A 13,491-nucleotide genomic window follows, 5' to 3' on the forward strand; every position below is an offset into this window, starting at 1 on the left:
TTCCCCACTTCTCAGCAAGTTTGATAGCTGTTGTTTTAGCATCTTCAAATTGCTTCCTGTAGCTGCTAAGAGCTTCAATGGCATTATGAATTAAATGGGCTGCATTGCACAGATCCATATGTTCTGACTGCAGAACCTTTGATATTGCATTTATATGCTCCAGAACTTTACTCTGTAGAACAAGTAGGAAGACAAACTCAAAAGATTCAATTTTATTCCTAAGGACCCTGGCCTCTTCCCTCTCTTTACTTTTGGTCGAAGTCAATATTAATTTAGACAGTGCTTTAAGGACATCAACAAACCGAAAGCGTAGGGCAAGCAGCGAGTCATAACGGGATGACCATCGTGTTGGGCACAGTCTTTTTAGGGTCACAGAGGATTCAGTGGTTAGTGACTGAAGAACAGACCATCGGGTGATACTTTCTCCAAAAAAAACATACAAACTCTGTATCACCTCAAAAAATCTTGACACCTCAGGTACGTGGCTCACGGCATCTTGTAGAACTAAATTAAGGTTGTGGGCTGCACAGTGAATGTACAAGGCATTTCTTTCTTTCTTTTGAATGCGAGTTTGAACACCCGAGTATACTCCACTCATGGTGGCAGCACCATCATAACCCTGCCCCCGACATTTTGATAGCTGTAAACCTCTACTTTCTATACATTTTATAATGTCATTTTCAAGTCCTGCAGCACTAGGGTCTTCTACGACATGAAAACCTAAAAATGCTTCTTGTATAGCTATAGCAGTTGCCCTTTGGGTTTTGTCTCTGCTTACAGTCACATATCGGAATATTTGACTTAATTGGTCAACTTTAGAAACATCTTGTGTTGTGTCCATAATTATTGAATAAAAATTGGAGGCTTTAATTTCACTCACAATGCCTTCTTCTACTTTTTTTGAAAGGATATCTATTATTTCATTTTGTATTTTGGGGCTTAGGTATTTAGCTGTCCCCTGCGGTAACTGGAGTAGCTCCTTCAAAACATGGTCATATTCTGCGAGCAGCTCTACAATAGAGAGAAAGTTGCCATTATTACTCTCGCCTATTTTTTCGACATGACCACGGAAAGCTAGATTAGACATTGCCATGGTTAAGGTCACATTGGTTATTCGATGAAGGACTTGTCGCCAAAAGTTTTTCTCTTTTAAAATTTGTCTTTCAGTCTCTGCATCTATGTTTTTTTTTCTCCTCCATTGATCATACACAATACAAGCGTCCATGTGAGCTTGGGAAGCTTCATGAATCTGTATTTTTGCTGAGAGCCTTTGCCATTTTTTTATTCCTTTAGCCCATGCAGGTTCAAAGCCTAATCTTTTACGATCACCAAATAACCAGCATGGCTCGCAATAAGCAACGTTTAGCTTTGGAGAGTAGCATAACCACATGACAGGAATCTTATGGCCTGCTTTTGTAATTCTGTCATAGTACTTCTCAGAGAAACACCTGTTATCGTTATCTCTGGGAAATGGCCCGTTAGGTCTGCAGGGGCCATTAGAAAGAATAAATTTTTTTATGTTGGGGTCTTTTATTGTAATGGGAAAATGTCCCCTATCTGTAACATACTTTTCTCCAAGTAAAGTACGTTCTATACAGACAGTGCCAGCATCTTCACTTTCTAAACTTTCTTGTACTTCAGATATACTGGCACTTGTATGCGGCTCCACTTCTTCAATGCTAGGACTGAAGCTACATGTTTCACTGTGGATACTATCCTCCTCCATCAACGATTGAGAGCTTTCAATAACTGTACTAGTAGAAGGTCTCTCACTTATGTCCTCACACTGACCAGTTATGGTCTCAGTAGTTGCAGAACCACCAGAAGCACCAGCAGCCTGTGAAAAATAGCTGCTTATTTTTGGGAGTTTCTGAGTTTTTTTCTCATCTTCCCTTTTTCTTTTGCGTTTTTGTGAGCCACTCATATGATGGTAAGACGACATTATGGTGGATTAGGTTAGTTGCTGCGACACAAATTTATTTAATCTGCAAATTAAATATGAAAATTGCCTGAGTTTTAAAGACTTTGAGATTGAAAAAACGGCAACAATGGCATAAAACAGTTCTTTTCCAACTGAAATACAGAACTCACTAGTGAGGCACACCCCAATTGTTGGGGAGACACTACTCCATTATTGGTACAGAAGAACGAAAAGGACAGATTTGTTACAAACCTGAGCCGAACTGAGCCTACAGACCCGTCACATGCCGGAGACCTAAGCGCACCTTTGTGACATCAGGCATAAAGAAAACAGGCGAAATGGATCAAGGGCCAGGGAATTTTAATACAAGGTAACAGACGTACAAGACAATAACAGGAGTGCCTCAGTTACTGTTACAGATCAGCGGGTGTGGACCCACTGCGCCACTGACTGGCTATACTCTGGAGGGGCGTGACTAAGCAACTACCTGGTCTTCACTAGAGCCTCTGATGGTGAGGATAGGCTTGGCTGCAGGTAGTTGCCAGGTGCCACTCCAGAGCAGTCCCCGAGTCAGTGGCAGCATTCATACAGTATAACGTGTCTCCTTGTGGCCTCAAGTGTCAAAATACCCATTTCTTTTAAATGGGTATTTTTCATGATATACAGTGGGTACGGATAATATTCAGACCCCTTAAAATTTTCACTCTGTTATATTGCAGCCATTTGCTAAAATCATTTAAGTTCATTTTTTTTTCATTCATTAATTAATTTACACTCATTAATGTACACACAGCGCCCCATATTGTACACACAGCGCCCCATATTGTAGACACAGCACCCCATATTGTAGACACAGCACCCCATATTGACAGAAAAACACAGAATTGTTGACATTTTTGCAGATTGATTAAAAAAGAAAAACTGAAATATCACATGGTCCTAAGTATTCAGACCTTTTGCTCAGTATTTAGTAGAAGCACCTTTTGATCTAATACAGCCATGAGTCTTTTTGGGAAAGAAGCAACAAGTTTTTCACCCCTGGATTTTGGGATCCTCTGCCATTCCTCCTGGCAGATCCTCTCCAGTTCTGTCAGGTTGGATGGTAAACGTTGGTGGACAGCCATTTTTAGGTCTCTCCAGAGATGCTCAATTGGGTTTAAGTCAGGGCTCTGGCCGGGCCATTCCAGAACAGTCATGGAGTTGTTGTGAAGCCACTCCTTCGTTATTTTAGCTGTGTGCTTAGGGTCATTGTCTTGTGGGAAGGTAAACCTTCGGCCCAGTCTGAGGTCCTGAGCACTCTGGAGAAGGTTTTCCTCCAGGATATCCCTGTACTTGACTGCATTCATCTTTACCTTGATTGCAACCAGTCGTCCTGTCCCTGCAGCTGAACCCCCCCCCCCCCCCCCCCACAGCATGATGCTGCCACCACCATGCTTCACTGTTGGGACTGTATTAGACAGGTGATGAGCAGTGCCTGGTTCTCTCCACACATACCGCTTAGAATTAAGGCCAAAAAGTTATTGGTCTCATCAGACCAGAGAATCTTATTTCTCACCATCTTGGAGTCCTTCAGGTGTTTTTAGCAAACTCCATGCGGGCTTTCATGTGTCTTGCACTGAGGAGAGGCTTCAGTCGGGCCACACTGCCATAAAGCCCCAACTGGTGGAGGGCTGCAGTGATGGTTGACTTTCTACAACTTTCTCCCATCTCCCGACTGCATCTCTGGAGCTCAGCCACAGTGATCTTTGGCTTCTTCTTTACCTCTCTCACCAAGGCTCTTCTCCCCCGATAGCTCAGTTTGGCCGGACAGTTCTAGGAAGGGTTCTGGTCGTCCCAAACGTCTTCCATTTAAGGATTATGGAGGCCACTGTGCTCTTAAGAACTTTAAGTGCAGCAGAAATCTTTTTGTAACCTTGGCCAGATCTGTGCCTTGCCACAATTCTGTCTCTGAGCTCTTCAGGCAGTTCCTTTGACCTCATGATTCTCATTTGCTCTGACATGCAGTGTGAGCTGTAGGGTCTTATATAGACAGGTGTGTGGCTTTCCTAATCAAGTCCAAACAGTATAATCAAACACAGCTGGACTCAAATGAAGGCGTAGAACCATCTCAAGGATGATCTGAAGAAAGGGACCGCACCTGAGTTACATATATGAGTGTCACAGCAAAGGGTCTGAATACTTAGGACCATGTGATATTTCAGTTTTTCTTTTTTAATAAATCTGCAAATATGTCAACAATTTTGTATTTTTCTGTCAATATGGGGGGGGGGGTGCTGTGTGTACATTAATGAGGAAAAAAATGAACTTAAATGATTTTAGCAAATGGCTGCAATATAACAAAAAGTAAAAAATTTAAGGGGGTCTGAATACTTCCGTACCCACTGTACATCATTATTGCTATGAACTTCTTAATAAAGTTATCGTGGGAATACCCTAGTTTAGAGCACTGCTAGGCGACTCACTACAGGACAGGAACAGGACAAATATACAGAACCAGGAGGCACCACACCGAGGTGTAGATGGCAGGACCCCTAGGGTCAGCAGCAGGGGGCTATGCATAGCAAGGCAAAACATAGGCGGACTGACAGAGCAGAAGGGTGAACCACCCAGCAAGACATAAGACAGGCCGACCTCAGAAAAGACCGGATGTAGGATGAAATACCTTAGGTGCCTAACAAGCGCACCTGAATGGATACAACCAGGAACAGAAAAGGGAGATTAACCGTATCAGGCCAGGAGTAACAAACCCCAGGATACAAAGCAAAAGCACCGGACGTTGCCCATGGCAGCCAACACGGAAACAAACCGAAAACATGAACAGGTAGAGAAAAACCATACACAAGCTGTTCACAATGGATACCGCATCCAGTGCGCAGCCTCAAACAGCCTGCCTACGTGGCAACCCAATCACAGTGAAGCACACAGTGACAGGACCGTCACGACCCCATAAACTATAAAGCATTCCGTTAGGTTTCCTACATGAAGGACTTTTGTCTCAGCTTAAAAAAACCTTAGGGGAAACCTAACACCCGTAGGCTCTGTTCGGCTCAGTTAAGTTTAAAAAAAAAAAAAAAAAAAATCAGTTGCAGGTTTTTTGTGTATCCATGGACTACCTCCAGTGATACCAATTTTTTTTTTCCAGACATTATTAACGTCCACTGATGAGCCATCCATCTGCCCCACCCCCACCCTGATTGCAGACAATGGCAATAATAATGTCTGAATTCAGGGGGTGGGGCGGATGGATGGATGATCAGTGGGTGGTAATAATGTCTAAAATCAGGATGCGGGTGGGGCGGATCATGGATGGATCATGAGTGAACAGCAATAATTTATTACCGCCCACTGATGATCCATCCATCGGCCCCACTCCGGCCCTGATTTCAGACATTACTACCGTCCGTCCACTGATGTTCCATCCATCGGCCCCACCCCGGCCCTGATTTGAGACAATAATAATGTCTGAATTCAGGGGGTGGGGCGGATGGATGGATGATCAGTGGACGGTAATGATGTCTGAAATCAGGGTGTGGGTGGGGCGGATGGATGGATGATCAGTGGGTGGTAATAATGTCTAAAATCAGGATGCGGGTGGGGCGGATCATGGATGGATCATGAGTGAACAGCAATAATTTATTACCGCCCACTGATGATCCATCCATCGGCCCCACTCCGGCCCTGATTTCAGACATTACTACCGTCCGTCCACTGATGTTCCATCCATCGGCCCCACCCCGGCCCTGATTTGAGACAATAATAATGTCTGAATTCAGGGGGTGGGGCGGATGGATGGATGATCAGTGGACGGTAATGATGTCTGAAATCAGGGTGTGGGTGGGGCGGATGGATGGATGATCAGTGGGTGGTAATAATGTCTAAAATCAGGATGCGGGTGGGGCGGATCATGGATGGATCATGAGTGAACAGCAATAATTTATTACCGCCCACTGATGATCCATCCATCGGCCCCACTCCGGCCCTGATTTCAGACATTACTACCGTCCGTCCACTGATGTTCCATCCATCGGCCCCACCCCGGCCCTGATTTGAGACAATAATAATGTCTGAATTCAGGGGGTGGGGCGGATGGATGGATGATCAGTGGACGGTAATGATGTCTGAAATCAGGGATGTGGGTGGGGCGGATCATGGATGGATCATGAGTGAACAGCAATAATTTATTACCATCCACTGATGATCCATCCATCGGCCCCACCCCGGCCCTGATTTCAGACATTACTACCGTCCGTCCACTGATGTTCCATCCATCGGCCCCACTCCGGCCCTGATTTGAGACAATAATAATGTCTGAATTCAGGGGGTGGGGCGGATGGATGGATGATCTGTGGGCGGTAATAATAATGTCTGAAATCAGGATGCGGGTGGGGCGGATCATGGATGGATCATGAGTGAACAGCAATAATTTATTACCATCCACTGATGATCCATCCATCGGCCCCACCCCGGCCCTGATTTCAGACATTACTACCGTCCGTCCACTGATGATCCATCCATCGGCCCCACTCCGGCCCTGATTTGAGACAATAATAATGTCTGAATTCAGGGGGTGGGGCGGATGGATGGATGATCTGTGGGCGGTAATAATAATGTCTGAAATCAGGATGCGGGTGGGGCGGATCATGGATGGATCATGAGTGAACAGCAATAATTTATTACCATCCACTGATGATCCATCCATCGGCCCCACCCCGGCCCTGATTTCAGACATTACTACCGTCCGGCCACTGATGATCCATCCATGGGGCGGATGGATGATCAGTGGACGGTAATGATGTCTGAAATCAGGGTGAGGGTGGGACGGATGGATAGATGGATGATCAGTGGGCGCCTGGGCGGTAATAATAATGTCTGAAATCAGGATGCGGGTGGGGCGGATCATGGATGGATCATGAGTGAACAGCACTAATTTATTACCGCCCACTGATGATCCATCCATCGGCCCCACTCCGGCCCTGATTTCAGACATTACTACCGTCCATCCACTGATGATCCATCCATCGGCTCCACCCCGGCCCTGATTTCAGACAATAATAATGTCTGAATTCAGGGGGTGGGGCGGATCATGGATGGATGATCAGTGGACGGTAATGATGTCTGAAATCAGGGCGTGGGTGGGGCGGATGGATGGATGATCAGTGGGTGGTAATAATGTCTAAAATCAGGATGCGGGTGGGGCGGATCATGGATGGATCATGAGTGAACAGCAATAATTTATTACCGTCCACTGATGATCCATCCATCGGCCCCACTCCAGCCCTGATTTCAGACGATAATAATGTCTGAATTCAGGGGGTGTGGCGGATGGATGGATGATCAGGGGACAACATGGATGAATCATTGCATTACTAATACTACCTACCAGTCTATAGACCAGTCCAGCAGGCAGTGAGGCAGGAGAAGATGGTCCTGGAGTGCAGTACTTCTGCTGCAATGCCCAGCGCTCGCCCTTGGTGTCTGTCTGTCGGTCGGTTGGTCCTCTTCTTTCTTCCTCGGAGAATCGTGCCCTGAGCCCTCTAATCTGTGCTGGCACAGGCACACACTGCTGGGGGGCGGGGCTCTGCCTCTTTTAAATCTGCTCTCTGGCGGGCTTTTGCTGCGCCTGTGCGCCTAGAGTCTACTCTCCTGTCCTGACGTCAGAGACTCTCATCTCGCGTGAGCGGAGGGACGGGTCACGCGGCCGTGGTCATGTGGGTGTATTGTGGGCGTGTGTAGCTTGAGGGAGGGCCCGGCGGAGGAGCGGCAGCACCAGCTGAGTGAGGGAGGACGGTACACACAGGCAGCGTGAGCGCAGGTGAATCAAGCAGTGAGCACAGATTAGTTTCGCAGGGCCCGCCTGCCGCCGCAAGCACTTGCTGGCCTGCAGCGGGCCCCCTTCCCGCCGGGCCCGGTCGCAGTCGCACTCTCTGCGACCGCGATCGTTACGCCCCTGTTTAGACCCCATTACATGGGATCGTCTATATCAAATCCTAATACCACGCCGTGATGCAAGAATCATTCTGGAGATGTATCATGATCAATCAGGACACTTTGGCGTGCAGAAAACAGAAGCCACCATCCGTAGAAGATTCTATTGGATTGGGATGAGAGGAGACATTGAAAAATGGTGTCGAGAATGTTCCAGAGAATCCTCACAGATAAGGGATCTGCCTTTGAATCACAACCCTTCAAAGAACTGTTTACCTTTCACAACTGTCAGAAAATCAGGAACACAGCATATCATACCCATGGGAATGGACTTTGTGAAAAGATGAACCAAACCCTAATTGAAATGTTAAGAGCAGTACAACCTGCTACAAGAAATGATTGGCCTACTTTATTGCCTCAGCTGATGTATACCTACAACAACACTATTCATTGTTCTACTGGGTAGACACCCTATTACCTTATGTTTGGCCGACAAGGTACATTACCTGCTGACCACACTTTGGGCGTACAAGTGCCTGATGCAATCAACTCCCTACCAAAAACTGATTGGGTGACTGAACACCAAAGACGTTTGATTGATGCACAACAAGAGATTGTTCAACAACGCATGGGACATGCCCAAGAAAAACAACGGAAGGACTATAATCAATCTGCCAAGGCAGAACCTCTCAAAATTGGTGATCGTGTCTGGTTAAAAAATAACCATCAACCCAGCAAACTAGATAGCATATGGGAGAGAGAACTTTACACCATCACTGCTATTCTCAATCCAGAAAATACGTATGAGATTACCCAAGAGGACAAATCCCGGGTAGTACATCAAAATCGCCTAAAATTGTCTTAAAGAAGACACTCCAGTAGAAACTTTGCAAGAAGAAGCTGTTCCAGAAGAAATTCCACCCATTGAGCCAGAACTGGAAAAACAAACTGAGCCAGAGGGACCAATACAGTCCTTTGGAAAAAACATTATTAGCCTCTGCAATGGTTCTTAACTAACTCCATGGCTCAACATCTTAGTGCCTGCTAAGACCAACACCCCAACACTTCAACCAGAAGCTGAAGTTACTGCAACTCAGGAAACCTCAAGTTCCCCGGAAGCAAGGTCTGAAGAGTCTCAGCCGTTTCGTAGATCTGAAAGGAGCACAAGAGGACAGCCACCAGTCCGTTACAGAGATTTCCTGCTCCAGCAGCCGAGAAGTTAATTTACAGCTATGTTAATTCAACACTGAGGACACCCTTAACTTATCTGGAGTTCCAGCGATCCAGAAAAAGGACTAATCTACAGTTATCTTGTTCCACTTTCCTTAAGGACCATTTGCTTGTTTGCAATGTTCAAGTCTGCACCCAGAGATAGAATTTAACGTACCTGAGCCTCCGTGATATTCCATTTTGACATTTACTTAAGCCCATTTACTCATACTCTGTGAGCCTCCTGAGATGTTTGTTTTTGTTTCTCTTCATCGTTATGGACAATTTTGGTTTCCGGTACATCAGCGGTATTACGAAAAAAAATGTGTTACCCCATTTGTCACATTTCGTTGTTGCCTGAGATATGCTTGCCTAACCCATTTTACTTGCAGGTACAAGTAGTACAAGAATGGAAGTTATGGCATTATTTTCCTATGCATGCATGCTTTTCCCTTTTTATGTCTTACAGGAAGATACAACATTGCGTCAAGAATGTGTCGAGGTTGACTTACATTTTACCATGGGAGTATGCAGCATCACACTACGTGTGTGTGGGCACTGCTTAAAAGAACTTTTTATATTTGAAACTGTATTATGTTGTATAGTATGACTTTGTACTATTATATCTGCAAAATCCTTGTTACCAGGCAGATTAGGTGTAATTTATATATCCCACCACTAGATGGGGATATAACTTAGGTTCTATATATACCTAGGTCAGGCCTAGTTAGTCTGTTGAGACCAGAGTTCAGATAAGTGGAGACAGGTCAGTGTGGAGATCAGTACTTAATAGACTGATACTAAGAGTGAAAGAGTGCAGATCTAGCACTTCTGCTCTAATGAAAGTTTAGTCCAGAAAGGAACAAGAGAAAAAGGACTTATATACATCCAAAGGATAAAAGCCACAAAACAGGCATCAAGGACCTTTGGGATATTCAGGTGAAGGATACCATAGCCTCCGACAACCTCACCCAAAATTGCACTGATATCGAAAAAAAAAACACTGCTCCAAACTAAAACCTGAAAAGCCTAGAAACAGTGGATTTGCAGAATCAACTCTGTAACATCAAGAGACTGCATTTTTGTACTGCTGCAACCAAAGTCATCAACAGTAAAAGTTGTGAGTTGCATTTCACCACTGTCTACCTCCTTATTACCACTATTGGTTGTACCACCATTAATGGTACTGGCGTCACGACAAAAACCATCAAGGGACTCAGCCGCAACAAGCACCCTAAGCACCCCTAACATCAAGGGCACCTCGACCACCATCTTGGCTGATGCTTCCCTACCACAGAGCATGCCCCGGAGGATTTCGTGCTGTTTACCTCAACACTGTTCTGCCAGCCCAGGGAGGCTATCTGCTAACCGTGAGTAAACTGATGAACTGTGTGTTATAATTTGGCCCCTCATCGGTCCACAATACACCTCATGTTTTGCCCCTGCGCTACTGGCTGGCTGCACATAGTCCTAACCAGTAGCCAGATATGCAGTGCATGGGAGCTACGGAAACAGAGTAGCACAGGAAGCTATGTTGTTTCCCTAACTCGAAAATGGTATAGCTTGCTATGTTATGCAGTTTCCGTAGCTCTTATTCACCTAAATGGCAGCTACTGAAATAGCGAGTGCTGGAGCAGTTTTCTGGCCCGCTGGTGCTGCAACTGTCTCACCTTAGTAATGGCAAGATGAGACAATCCCTTAAATGTTCATTAGTTCACTGAATAGCAATGGTGTGCATAGCAGGATTTCAAGGAGAAAGCCACTGTTTTCCAGATAGAACATTGCTTCCCAATGTAGTTTTCTTAATATCACCTGGACAAACCAGAAGGCTAATGGAATAATGTTTTGTGAGACCAAAATAGAACTTTTTGGCTTTATGACACGTTATATAGGAGAAAGAAAAACACAGCATTGCAGTATGAAAACCTCATCCTATCTGTGAAACACAATGGTGGTGGTATCATGGTTTGGGCCTGTTTTGCTGCATCTAGGCCAGGAAGTTTTTCTATAATTGAATTCTGAATTATACCAGCAAATTCTCAGGACATGTCTGAGAACATCTGTCTCTGTGAGCTGAGTGTGCAGAGGATTTGGGTCATACAGCAAGACAACACTAAGCACAAAAGTCGTTCTGCCAAAGAAAGGTTAAAGAAGAATAAAGTTAAAGTTTTGAAATGGCCGAGTCAAATCCCTGTCCTCAATCCAAAAGGCATGTTTTGAATGTGGAAGAACCTGAAGCAGGAGGAAATCCACAAACATAACAGAGTTGAAGCAGTTTGCTACAAAGGCTAAATTCCCCCAAACTGATACACAGAACGAATCAACAAATACAATTATCATAAAACATTTAGTTGCAGTTATTGCTGCACCAGGGGTCACACCAAATCCTGAAAGCAAAGTCTGACATAGTTTCACCACTTACGGACATTCATGTGATATTGTATCAATTTCCTCAATAAATAAATGACGAGGTCTAATATCTTTAACTAGTTTGTTATCGTTATCTACTTTTGAGATTTATGTGAAAATCTGATTTCGTTTTAGATCACACTTATGAAATATAGAACATTATCAAGGGTTTACAAACTTTAAAACACTACTGTAAACTATACAATTAAATGTGTTATTATTGCAAACCACATTCGCAATCCATGATCGTAACTTTAGCAACCTTAATCCTTGTGAGAAGGTTTTCTAATAAATGTTGTGGCATGGCTATGAAGAATTATAATCATTCTGCTGCAAATGTGACAGGCACAGGTGTTAGGTTATAATTAGTGTTGAGCAAATCGAAACTGACAATAATAAAACACAAATGTGCTTACCAGATCGCGTTGTGAAGAGTCACAACGGCTGTAAATAGCTTTTTTGGTTATTTATGATCCCGACCAGTAGGCGGTTTTATCCTTGGCTGCAGCTGTGGTCCTCTGTGTAGCTCCAAAGCAAACAACAGGCTCGACAGGTAACTGAAAAAAATATATTTTCAGATCACTGTAAATTACTGTCCTGATGAAGAGGATGCACCGTCCCAAAAATGCGTTGACAACCCTGTGAATAAAGATTATCGTGAATCTACCGCATCACTCCTGATGTTCCTTTAATCCATATTCTGGCAGCGCCTAGAGTGATCTGAAAATATTTTTTTTCCAGTTACCATAAAGTGAAAGTAAGAAGTCCACATGGTCGCCTCCATTTAACTTTGAATTGAGAATAGGGAGAGATGTGACAAGCTCTGGACCAGTGCCAGGGCCTTCAAAGGGAAACAGCAGTGGCAAAAATGTTACTGTAGCTGACAGAAGTAGCAACAGAAGAAGGTGGAGTGGTAGCAGCAGTCACAGCATCAGGTCAGAGCTGCCAGTGTCATCCAGCGGTCGTGTTTTGACCAGAAACCTAGCTGTGCTTGAATAGTTGACTCAGTATTCACCATCATCTCAAGTGACATCAGACACCCAGAGCCAGGAGTCAGCAGGTTCCTCTGACACCACGCTTAGTAGGCATGGCCCAGAAACAAGCTCTGTGCCCCCACCTGTCCTGAACATGTCTTTTTCTGCTCCTTCTGCTCGGGAAGTATTGTATTCTGGTGGCTCTGCTCCGCTTTTCAGCGAGGACAAGCTTATGGAGGACAGTCAGCAGCTACTGCCCAATCCAGATTTGGAGAAGAGATCCGCTGTTTCCTTCTGTACTGTAGGTGGGCAAGCAGCAATGATTAGAGTTGCATGGCAGCAGGTGTTGTGAGTGGTCAAGGACTTGGCCATGAGACTGATGATTGTGACATCAGTGACATGCAGACAGTAGTAGATGATAATAGCTGATCGCATGTGGGAGCCAGGTGAAGTGGGGGCTTCATCATCCTCAGGGGGTGAGGGTGGCATCTTGCACATGAGACAGCAGCAGGGTGGCAGCATGTGGCTCATCCAGCAGAGTGTAAGCATGGCCAGGTTGCCAATGTTGGCACCATGGCCATGAGTCAACATATAAAGTCACCATAAAGTGGCCTTGGAAAACTATGGTGCCAATGTTGTGGTACAGCCTGAGGCATCATCTAACAGACCACAACCCTTTTCCGGCAGTCAAGGCTCTACCACCTCAACAGAAGGGAGCTGTGTTTCCTTCTCATCATCTACTGGTCCTAATGCTCTTCCTCCTTACTCATTTCAGCAGCAATCAATCACCGAGGCAACTGCAAAATACAACAATATGTGTGCACTCATCCAACTGCCCAAAAGCTGAACATGCTCCTTGCCAAGTTGCTGGTACTACAGTCCCTCCCTATCCATGTGGTTGACTCTGCACGTGTGCCGAGCCAAGGTGGAAAGTCCCAAAAAGGTTGTACCAGCCCTGCACATGTACAGTATGTTAAACAGAAGGTGGGGCAGTCTTTGAACCTGTCGGTGACTAGTACAGTTCACAGCAGCGCAGACGTGTGGAGCTATAAC

General features: G+C 45.1%; 1 protein-coding gene and 1 long non-coding RNA gene across 7 annotated transcripts in view; one reads left to right on the forward strand and one right to left on the reverse strand.

Annotated features, from left to right (window-relative positions):
* Positions 1-13,491, forward strand: part of FRMPD3 (FERM and PDZ domain containing 3) — a 553,251-nt gene that overhangs the window by 462,714 nt on the left and 77,046 nt on the right. The window lies entirely within an intron of this gene.
* The window catches only part of LOC122919561, a 64,203-nt gene that overhangs the window by 41,314 nt on the left and 9,398 nt on the right, over positions 1-13,491 (reverse strand). The window contains exon 1 of one of the 6 annotated variants that reach the window (XR_006386807.1): positions 11,881-12,459. The exons of 1 other annotated variant lie outside the window; for it this stretch is intronic. This is a non-coding gene — a long non-coding RNA (uncharacterized LOC122919561). Of the gene's footprint in view, positions 1-7,301; positions 7,402-11,880; positions 12,461-13,491 lie in introns of those variants that run through there. 4 more of the 6 variants (XR_006386806.1, XR_006386803.1, XR_006386805.1 and 1 more) reach the window with 4 other exon arrangements.

This window comes from Bufo gargarizans, chromosome 9 (genome assembly GCF_014858855.1).
Source record: "Bufo gargarizans isolate SCDJY-AF-19 chromosome 9, ASM1485885v1, whole genome shotgun sequence".
Taxonomy (NCBI): Eukaryota; Metazoa; Chordata; class Amphibia; order Anura; family Bufonidae; genus Bufo; species Bufo gargarizans.